We start from the raw sequence: 11,970 nt of genomic DNA on the forward strand, positions 1-11,970 counted from the left end.
TCCTGCCTCTGGTGAAACCAATGGAAAGTAAAAAGGTGGAAAGAGTTTCATACCAGGCTCTGGGTGCTTGTTTCAAGCCATACAAAGCTTTGTTTAGCTTATAGACATGATCTGGATAAAATGGATCCTCAAAACCTGGAGGTTGACAGACATATACCTCTTCTTGAATCTTACCATAGAGGAATGCACATTTTATATCCATTTGGTACACCTTGATATTGTGGTTGACAGCAAAGGCCAGAAAGAGTCTGATTGCTTCAAGTCTTGCAACAGGAGCAAATGTTTCATCATAATCAATTCCCTCTTCTTGTCTATAGCCTTGAACCACAAGCCTGGCTTTATTCTTGACAACAATGCCCCTTTCATCAGTTTTGTTTTTGAAGACCCACTTTGTGCCAGTAGGACTTACATTCTCTGGCAGTGGTACAAGCTCCCATACTTGTTGTCTTCTGAACTGTTGGAGCTCTTCTTGCATGGCCTCTACCCAGCTGTTGTCTTTCAGTGCCTCTTGGTACTTGATTGGCTGATGGAGTGATAGAAAGCCAGCAAAAAGACAAATGTTTTGGGATTGCTTTCTGGTAAGCACCCCTTCATTGATGTTGCCAATGATTTAATCTGGTGGATGAGATTTCAAGAAGATTAGCTCTCCTTGGTAGGGAATGATGGTATTTTGTGGTGAAGGCTGCAAATGTGTATCATCTGAGCTAACCACTGCTGGTGACTTTGATGACCCAACAGTGGCTTCAAAAGGTGGAGGCATTGGAGGTAAAGGTGTGAACACCTGCTGACTTTGATCCACTGTTTGAGGACTTTTGTCAGCAGTGGTTGGTGAGGTGGAAGTAGTGGTTAAGGGGCTACTTTGGTCAACAACTGTTGAGGTAGCAGTGGTTGAGCTTTGACAACTGTTTTGAACAACTGATGCTCCCCCTCTTGAGGCAGACTTTTGAGGAATGATGATTTCATATCCATAGTCTGGTGATGAATCCTCTGATGGACCTGCAGTGTTAGTCTTGACAGCAGTATTTCAAAAGTGAATTTTTCAAGATCAAACAATTCTGCAGGATTTGCAGGGATTTTCAGTGATGAAAGTTCATTGAACTTTACATTCAAGGTCTCTTCCACTGCTTTGGTCCGTGTATTAAACACTTTGTAGGCCTTAGCAGTGGATGAGTATCCCAAGTGATATCCCATATCGATTTTGGCTGCAAATTTTGAGATAGAATCTTTTAAGTTCAAAATGAAGCATGGGCAACCAAAAACTTTGAAATATGAGATTAATGGCTTTATTTTATACAGAATTTCATAAGGAGTCTTTTTGTGCCTGGAGTTGATTAAAACTCTGTTTTGGACATAGCAAGCAGTGTTTACTGCCTCTGCCCAAAAAGTTAATGGCAAACCTGAATCTGCAAGCATGGTTCTGGCAGCCTCAATCAATGTTCTGTTCTTTCTTTCAACAACTCCATTTTGCTCTGGTGTTCTCGGAATGCTGTACTGCCTTACAATCCCTTTCTTCACACAGAAAGCATCCAACTCCTTATTTTTGAATTTTGTGCCATTGTCACTCCTGAAGACTTTTACTGGAAGGTCGAATTGCTTTTCAACCTGTGTAACAAAGTCTTGCAAAATGCCTGCAGTCTCATCTTTAGAGTGTAAAAAGAAGGTCCATGTAAACCTAGAGAAGTCATCAACAATAACCAAACAATATCTTTTCTTTTTGAGACTCATGACTTGCACTGGGCCAAACAAATCCATGTGCAGCATCTGCAAACACTGGGTTGTTTTGGACTCTTCAATGGACTTAAAAGAGCTCTTGTGCTGTTTTCCTTTTAAACAGGAAACACAGTGTTCAGGACATGAAAACATTTTTTGTGGTAAGCCTCTTACTAAGCTATTTTTTGAAATTTCATTGATTGTTTTGAGATTTGTGTGTCCCAGTCTTTTGTGCCATAGCTCTGTCTCTTTGTTAGAGGCAGCTGAGAACAGACAGGCATCAGCTCTGGGACGCTCTCTTGACATGTCAACAACATAAACATTGCCACTTCTTTGAGCAACAAGTTTTGTTGAGCCTTTCTTGATTATTGCTTCAATCTTACTAACCATTTCTGGTCCGACAATCCTACAACAATCCTTTGTGAAGAATGATCCAAACCCTTTATCACTCATTTGAGACACACTCAGGAGGTTGAATTTCAGATTATCAATAAGATTGACATTTTCAAATTTTACATTTCCAGACTTTACAGTACCAGACCCCAGAACCTTTCCCTTACTATTATTACCAAAGGATATATCACCCCCTCCATGAATTTTGAAATCTTGAAGAAGGGCTTTACATCCTGTCATGTGCCTGGAGCCTCCACTATCTACATACCAAAGACTATCTAAGCATGCAGAAGCTCCCTGCACATGAAGTAAAGGATTAGTTCAAAAAGGTTTCCAAAGACAACAGGGCTTTGGATGGGGTCTCAACAGTGTCTGGGATGGAGGCAGATGCATGGACAGTGGTTAGCTCAGGGGTTTGTACATTTTTGGGAATGTATTTCTCTAACCACTGTTGGGGGTCTTGACCTATCATCTGTTGATAACCAAAAGGATGCCTGTTCACTTTTGGTTTAGAGGGCTTTTTGTAAGTCTCATAAATGTGTGGAATCCTTTGGTATGATGCTTTTTCCTTGCCTTTTCTGAATTGATTGGCTGGAGGTGCATCTGTCACCTGTACATCCCTTTGAACAGATGTTTGGTTCAGCTGTTTTGTGAGAGCAGTTTGGACAGGGATGAACAGTGGTTGTTTCTTGGTGAACTTAACAGATGATGCTGATAAACTTAAGGATGTTTTTGCAGTGTACTCTTTCTTCTTTTCATCAAAGTTTTTGAGATACACACATTCCTTAGTTTTGTGGTTATTTTTACCACAGATGGTGCAGCTGGCAGCAGGTGAAATGTTGCTTGTTTTGTTTATATCATATGCTTTTAGATGAAAACAATCTTTTGTTAGATGATTCTTCTTTTCACAGAATTCACAAAACAAGTTTTTGATCTTTTCTCTTTTCTTCCTTTTCTCAGATTCCTTTGCAACAGAGTTTTGAACCTCTGTTGGGATATCTTTGATAGGAATGACTCTTGCTTTTGGAGCTTTTACACCATCAGTGGTTGTGAAATCCATTGGTTTGAAATTTTCAAGGATATCACACTCATCAGACCATGTGGGTTTAAATTGGTATTTCTCAATTTCCTCAAAAGTTGAGGATCCCACAGATCTTTCCAGAGTAATTTTGTTACCAAGTTTGTCAGTTATTTTAACCTCTTGGCCATTTTTGTTGGTAGGTATGATTTCAGAAGAAACAGCTTGCATTGCAGCAGTGCTTGCAATGTCATCATATTTTCTATGACCTATACCAAACTTGACATTGCTTTTAAGCTGTTTCTCAAGCATAACCTCATACCCTTTGCAAGATTCCACCCACCTTTCACAGGTGATCTGGGTAGACTCTAACTCCTTTTTGCAAACTTGGTATTTTTCTACCATAGTTTGGAGTTGAGTTTTGGTTAAGCTTTGTTCTTCTTTCAAACTGCTGATCTCTTTATCTTTTTCAGCCAATTTGTTTTTCAGTTCTTTCAATGACTTTTCAAATTTGACCTCATCAGACAAGATTTTACCTCTAAGGTTTTCATTCACCTCTTTAATGTTAGCAAATGCAATAATACAGTTGTCTGAACACAGTTTTTCAAGAACTTGAGGTGATACCTTAGCAGCAGCCATCATGGCACAATCACATTGATGATTATCTTCTTCATCAGCTCTCTCTTCTTTATCACCAGCTTTCTTCGGCTCTTCTTCCTCTTTGTCTTCTTTGGACCAAGGGTCTGTCAGTGGTTCAATCAGGGTTTCTGAATTTTCTTCCAGCAGTAGTTCACCAGTAACTGCAGTAACCACTGCTTCAGCAACTTCATCCACTGTTTCAGCACTTAGCTGTTCACCTTCAGCTTCATCCCCTTCTGGTATCGACTCTAATGCCATCAAAAAAAATTCATCATTACAAGCATCATTAGAAGCATATAGTGCAAAATTTTCATCACTAAGCTCTTCAGGCATGCTGCTTCAATCAACAAAGCCTTGTGTGAAAAAGCTTTGCTGATCTAGTTGTGTCACAGTTGGAGCAGCTGTTTGAGGTGCAGTAGGTTGCACTTGTGCCTGAGGAACAGGGGCTTGAACATACTGAATTTGTGGAACAGTGGTTTGAACATAATGCACTGGCACAGGGGTTGCAGCATAATGAGCAGTGTTACCATGTGCTGCAGGGGCATATTGGGTATAGTGCACAGTGTTTTGTTGTTGTGGTCTAGGATTTGTGCTAGGGTGAGTTATTATGGGACCAGTAGTTTGACTCCTACATTCTCTAGCAAAGTGACCTAGCCTACTACACTTGTAACACTTGATTTTCGATTTATCCAACCCCACCCTTAAATTTCCATGAAGCCCTGGAAATTTTCTCCCTGTTCTTGTAACACCCCGAAAACCCGAATGCTTATATTTGTCGTATGTTCCTATATGACATATCATGAAATAAATGACTAGGCTATTTAACCTAGTAAATTGTATGATAAAAACTATTTAAAAGATGAAAGTTGTGCCAATTATGTTTTAATGGCAAACATGGAGGGGTTAAATGGGATATAATGAAAGTTGGGTTACTAAATAACAAAACACACACACAAACACACACTTCGCGTGTGTTCTTGATCGAGCAGGAGACTCCCATGGAGTCAAGAACCCTAACTTCATCATTTTCATCAAATTGGAAGGCTAAATGATGCTTAAACTCATAACCGAGCATGGATTAATGATCACCAACACGAGGGGATCATAAGGTATGTCTTAAATCTAAGATTTGTGATTATGGGTGAAGTGGGTTATGCTCTAATCCGTGAGATAATATGAAATTGATCATGTATAAGGGTTAGAAACATCATATAGAACATGGGTTATGTAAGGTTTGTGTTAATTTGAAGTTTAGATGTGAAACCCGTTTGCTATGGTGAGGATGATGACTTGAATCACCATTTATGTTTAATTCTTGTTGAAAGAATGATGTATTATGTGGGTATGATGAAAGCTTGTTAGATGAATTAGGAGAAATATGATGTTGCTATGTTTGATGTTTAATTGGAAAGGAAACATGATGATTAGTAGTAGGTTTTGATGGGTTATGTATGAAATTAGAAGATGCATGTATGAATTAGTTGTACGTTATGCTTAAAAGGTGGTACACGCACATCAAGTGTATGATGAAATGCATATAGTGTTGTCCGTATAAGCTATTGTGATGTTACGGGTATATGATGATAAGTCGATAGTTAAGTATGGTTAATAGTTGACTTTTGAAAGTCAATTAAGTATAAGAAACATGATTTGACTCGTTGTCGTAAATGTAGGTTGATGGGAAGTCGTATGGTACATGTTATAGCAATCCGTGTTAAATGTAATGACATGATGAGTTACATGAGTTTAAACGTATACGGGTATGATTATATGAGTTATGTTTGTTAAAAATGAATAATGAAGGTTAAGTGTGAAATATGTGATTGATATGATTGTTATCATGTACGAATGCATATGCTAATAGGAGCGTGATTTTGATGAAAAGAGAATATAGGAATCATGTCAAGACGGACTCAAGCATGAAAGGATAACGGGTCAAGAAAAGGCGAGAACTCGGATACGAGCACGGACGCATAAGGTAAGTGATTTCCGTAATCACTTCGTAGTACAAGTAAGAAATAAAGTGTTGTAATGAATTAAATATGATGTTTGAGGTCAAATATGTGTTAAAGTCTTTCGTCGTAAATGATGGGTTTAAGGTTGACCAAAATGCCCATGATGGGTATTTTGGGGTAAACGAACTTAAAAGTGGTTTAGAAGCAAGTTATTCGATTAGAGTAATGTTTTGGACAAGTATGGAAGTGGGGATGATGGTTTGGTCAGTCATAGACCAATTAATGCGCGAATACCCTTAACGGGTCAAATAGTTAGAAAATAGTTGAGTCGAATGTATGTAAGTTAAGAATTTCCGTAATCCGGAGGTAAGATTTTAAGTCCATATGGTAGAATGTGAATTTACAAGCATGTGGGAAGAAACGGGAGGTTAAACGGGTAAACGGTTCGAAAGTTATGCAAGTTTTAGCATTTTCGGACATTGAAACGGATCTGCAGCGAAATGGCGCATGGTCATGCTCCTGGCCGCATGGTCGTGCGCTTGGCCGCATGGTCGTGCGCTTGGCCGCATGGTCGTGCGATCTCGAGCAAATCATTGCACTAGCTTGTGCACTGCCAGTGCCCTCATCGTCGTAGGAACTGCATGGTCGTGCGGTTGGATGCATGGCCGTGCATCAGTTGCCACTGCACGGTCGTGCGGTTGGACGCATGGCCGTGCATCAGCTGCCAGTTCAGTATAATGTGCAGAATTCGTACAGAACAGTCCCGTAACCGAAAAGGAGTCCCGAATCGTATTCTAAACTTATGATAGAATGTTTATGGGATGCGATAAGCGTGTATGTATATATACATGGAGCGATATAAGTAGAAAGGCATAGGTAAATATATAGGTGGGTGGCTGATTGGCGAAAACTGTTCGTTTGCTCTGTTTGTATTGTGAACTCGTTTTAAACGCGTTTCAAGTTACGTAAGACTAATTAACCCCATGTTTTTATAAGTTTAAGTGTATGTACGTATGTAGATGTGTATGTATGTATGTATAAAGGTATGTATGAGTGTATGCATGTATGTAAAGATGTAAGAAAGGTATGTACGTATGTAGATGTGAACGTACGTATGTATAAAGATATGTATGAGTGTATGCATGAATGTAGAGATGTAGGAAAGGTATGTATGTATGTATGTATGTATGTATGTATGTATGTATGTATGTATGTATGTAATTGTGTATGTATGTATGTGTAAAGACATGTATGAGTGTATGCATGTATGTAAAGATGTAGGAAAGGTATGTATGTATGTACGTATGTAATTGTGTATGTATGTATGTGTAAAGACATGTATGAGTGTATGCATGTATGTAAAGTTGTAGGAAAGATATGTATGTATGTAGATGTGAATGTATGTTTGTATGTAAGTATGTATGTAAGCATGATTTAGACACGTTGAGTGTTAACGTTTTAATGGTGTACCTTGAGAATGAAAAGTAATGCAGGTACATTACTGAAGCCTCACCAGGAAATGGATACGCAGATGTAATGCTTAAAGTTTGAAAAATGACGAATAGTGAAGTGTTCGTGAATGAATCTTGTTTATATAATGTGTGCTAATGTATGAATGAATGTGGTGAGTGCAGGTTGTACGAGTCACGAGGATCTTCAAGGATTAGAGATCGAGGATCGAGTCACAAGACAGATTGTACGGGAACGTTGGTGTTGAAATTTAGAAAACCCATGTCATGTATTTAATTGTAAATGAGTCAATTGATGACTTCATGTGAAAAAAAAGGTTGTATTAAAAAGAAGTTTTAAGTAAGTCAAGGTAATTATAAGGAAAGAAATTTTATGGTACGTGTTTCCGCTGCGACTTTAGTCAATTACAAAATTAGGGTGTTACAAGTTGGTATCAGAGCCCTGGTTTGAGGGAATCAAGTACGAGAAGGTAGGTACTTGAACTCAAACCTATGTGCTCTTGTGATAAGGAACCTGTACAATCCATGACTCGATCAAGATCTAAAGGTAGAAATGGAATGAAAACGTGTACGTATGTATTCATATGAAGAAGCTAACGGTTTGCTATGTGCAAGGTAAGCTTAAAGGTTTGGAGAGGATGATCCGTGAATGCAGTCTAAGGTGGATGCTAAGGCAGGCAAGGATGCGAATGGACAGACGGACCCCAGGTACACAATGTTGATATGTATGGGTACCGTTGTTAAAAGAAAAAGGAAGAAGTCTCCTTGGGAGGGTAAGTACTAAACAGAAGACAACGATATTGTCTTGGTAAAATTGTAAAAATGTAGCACGAACTGAGACCCACTAATGCGGACATAAGGCGATGATTACCTGAAGGCACGGAATTAGTATGTGAATTGCGCACCTGGCCAGTACGCAAGAAGCATATGACGTTCGTGAGACCGTGGTAATTATCGCAGGTATATCTGTTAGAATTGGGTAGCAGGTGGGCGTGCGGGTGAAGTGGGTAGTAAGGCTCTCGGGAAATTGAGAGTACCATGTAGGAATGAAATGCAGAAAATGATATGTTTGAATCTGTGAGACGGATTCAGCACATGTAATGAATGAAAGATGTGAATGGTAATGTAAATGAAATGTTTGAATCCGCGCAAAGGATTCAAAGCACGAAAGGAAGAAAATGTATGAACGGTATGTTTGGAACCGCTAGACGGATTCAAAACATGAAAGCAATGAAAGGCATGAATGTGACGTTTGAGTTCGCGGGACGGATTTAAAATATAAAAAGGATGAAATTAATCCACATCACAATGTGTCGACAGTTTGACCATGGTTGTGTCAAACGAGTCATACGGGTAAATGTAAAGTAATAAACAAAAGAATGATCGTAATGGGCATGCAAACCTAAATTTTAAAGCGAAAGAAAGAAGTTCGAACAAGTTATGTGTTAAATGTGTTAGTAATGGACTCTTAGGAGTCATAATGAATGACGGGCTACGACCCGGACAATGATTTAAGTACGAACAGGTAAGTTTTGTTAAGAATACCGAAATGATGTAATGAATGTCTTTGCAAGTAAGCATGAAGGGAAAGAAGTACGAAGAGTACCTCAATACATCTATGGTAAGTAAGAAATGACAGTCTGACCTGGAAAGGTCAAACTACAAAGGTTGATGAAATGAGGAACTAGAATAAAAGAATTGCAAGTAAGGAATGAAATGCGGAATGTGTTAAAGTTTGTACGCAGGACGTTGAAAAAGGAAATATAGGTGAGTAATCACCTAGTATAATGAATGCTTGAATGAAATGTGCTAACCGCTAAAATTGTAGATTATAATGTTAGGAACTCTTGATGTGATGAAACCAAACGAATTGGTGGAAGGATGTGCACGGGCGAAATCACATTACGCGGATGAATGAAATCTAGCCTAGTATGGCTAGTACTCGTGAAGAATGCGGATCGATCTGGGTTGCGGATCGTCGATTGATGATATGAGATGAGGTCAGTAAAAAGTTTAACTTATGTTAGATAAGTATGAATTGGTTAATTGGCACAATATGGAATGGGTATTATGGGAAGTTTGATTTATTCCAAGAATTGGTTAATTGGGTACGACCTACGAAATGAATGATGGAATGGGTATGGTATAATATGGGAAGTTTGATTTTTTTTTTTTTTAGTTGACATAAGAAGAAAGCTATGTCATCAAGAAGCGAATCTTAAAGGTTTTGAGTGAAAAGCTCGAGTATTGGTTAAACTCTCATGAAATGAATTGTACGACACGTATGCTTATGCAAAATAAGTAAGACACGAAATGAGAGGTTAGTAATGTGGAACGAATGAGGCAAGTTGAAGGTAACGTAAGGATATGTATGGTACAAATGACTATAGAAAAGTAGAATGAGCTAACTATGGAGTTAAGCATGTAGGTGTAACTATGAAGTAGTAGTTTTGTGGTGATAACAAAACAATAGTTAAATGTTATACAACGTGTGCATGGAATGGAATCTTAAAGGATGAGGCAAAAGTATTAAATCTATTTTAAACAGATCATATGAAGGTAAGCATTATTATAAGTTTAAATGAATATGTATATTGACCTGCTACTAACGGGTCGAGGAAATGAGAATGTTATGTGAAAGTATGCCATGGAAAGTATAGACTTGTTAAGAAGAAGTCAAGTGTATGAATAATTATGAAATGAGATAGGACGATTACTTATAATTATAATGTGACTATTAAGTCAAAAAAAAAAAATAGATGTGTGTGTAAGAGGAAATGAGAAAGGTTTCGGGGACGAAACCTCATTTAAGGGGGGTAGACTTGTAACACCCCAAAAACCCGAATGCTTATATTTGTCGTATGTTCCTATATGACATATCATGAAATAAATGACTAGGCTATTTAACCTAGTAAATTGTATGATAAAAACTATTTAAAAGATGAAAGTTGTGCCAATTATGTTTTAATGGCAAACATGGAGGGGTTAAATGGGATATAATGAAAGTTGGGTTACTAAATAACAAAACACACACACAAACACACACTTCGCGTGTGTTCTTGATCGAGCAGGAGACTCCCATGGAGTCAAGAACCCTAACTTCATCATTTTCATCAAATTGGAAGGCTAAATGATGCTTAAACTCATAACCGAGCATGGATTAATGATCACCAACACGAGGGGATCATAAGGTATGTCTTAAATCTAAGATTTGTGATCATGGGTGAAGTGGGTTATGCTCTAATCCGTGAGATAATATGAAATTGATCATGTATAAGGGTTAGAAACATCATATAGAACATGGGTTATGTAAGGTTTGTGTTAATTTGAAGTTTAGATGTGAAACCCGTTTGCTATGGTGAGGATGATGACTTGAATCACCATTTATGTTTAATTCTTGTTGAAAGAATGATGTATTATGTGGGTATGATGAAAGCTTGTTAGATGAATTAGGAGAAATATGATGTTGCTATGTTTGATGTTTAATTGGAAAGGAAACATGATGATTAGTAGTAGGTTTTGATGGGTTATGTATGAAATTAGAAGATGCATGTATGAATTAGTTGTACGTTATGCTTAAAAGGTGGTACACGCACATCAAGTGTATGATGAAATGCATATAGTGTTGTCCGTATAAGCTATTGTGATGTTACGGGTATATGATGATAAGTCGATAGTTAAGTATGGTTAATAGTTGACTTTTGAAAGTCAATTAAGTATAAGAAACATGATTTGACTCGTTGTCGTAAATGTAGGTTGATGGGAAGTCGTATGGTACATGTTATAGCAATCCGTGTTAAATGTAATGACATGATGAGTTACATGAGTTTAAACGTATACGGGTATGATTATATGAGTTATGTTTGTTAAAAATGAATAATGAAGGTTAAGTGTGAAATATGTGATTGATATGATTGTTATCATGTACGAATGCATATGCTAATAGGAGCGTGATTTTGATGAAAAGAGAATATAGGAATCATGTCAAGACGGACTCAAGCATGAAAGGATAACGGGTCAAGAAAAGGCGAGAACTCGGATACGAGCACGGACGCATAAGGTAAGTGATTTCCGTAATCACTTCGTAGTACAAGTAAGAAATAAAGTGTTGTAATGAATTAAATATGATGTTTGAGGTCAAATATGTGTTAAAGTCTTTCGTCGTAAATGATGGGTTTAAGGTTGACCAAAATGCCCATGATGGGTATTTTGGGGTAAACGAACTTAAAAGTGGTTTAGAAGCAAGTTATTCGATTAGAGTAATGTTTTGGACAAGTATGGAAGTGGGGATGATGGTTTGGTCAGTCATAGACCAATTAATGCGCGAATACCCTTAACGGGTCAAATAGTTAGAAAATAGTTGAGTCGAATGTATGTAAGTTAAGAATTTCCGTAATCCGGAGGTAAGATTTTAAGTCCATATGGTAGAATGTGAATTTACAAGCATGTGGGAAGAAACGGGAGGTTAAACGGGTAAACGGTTCGAAAGTTATGCAAGTTTTAGCATTTTCGGACATTGAAACGGATCTGCAGCGAAATGGCGCATGGTCATGCTCCTGGCCGCATGGTCGTGCGCTTGGCCGCATGGTCGTGCGCTTGGCCGCATGGTCGTGCGATCTCGAGCAAATCATTGCACTAGCTTGTGCACTGCCAGTGCCCCCATCGTCGTAGGAACTGCATGGTCGTGCGGTTGGATGCATGGCCGTGCATCAGTTGCCACTGCACGGTCGTGCGGTTGGACGCATGGCCGTGCATCAGCTGCCAGTTCAGTATAATGTGCAGAATT

Source organism: Helianthus annuus, chromosome 11 (genome assembly GCF_002127325.2).
Source record: "Helianthus annuus cultivar XRQ/B chromosome 11, HanXRQr2.0-SUNRISE, whole genome shotgun sequence".
NCBI lineage: Eukaryota > Viridiplantae > Streptophyta > Magnoliopsida > Asterales > Asteraceae > Helianthus > Helianthus annuus.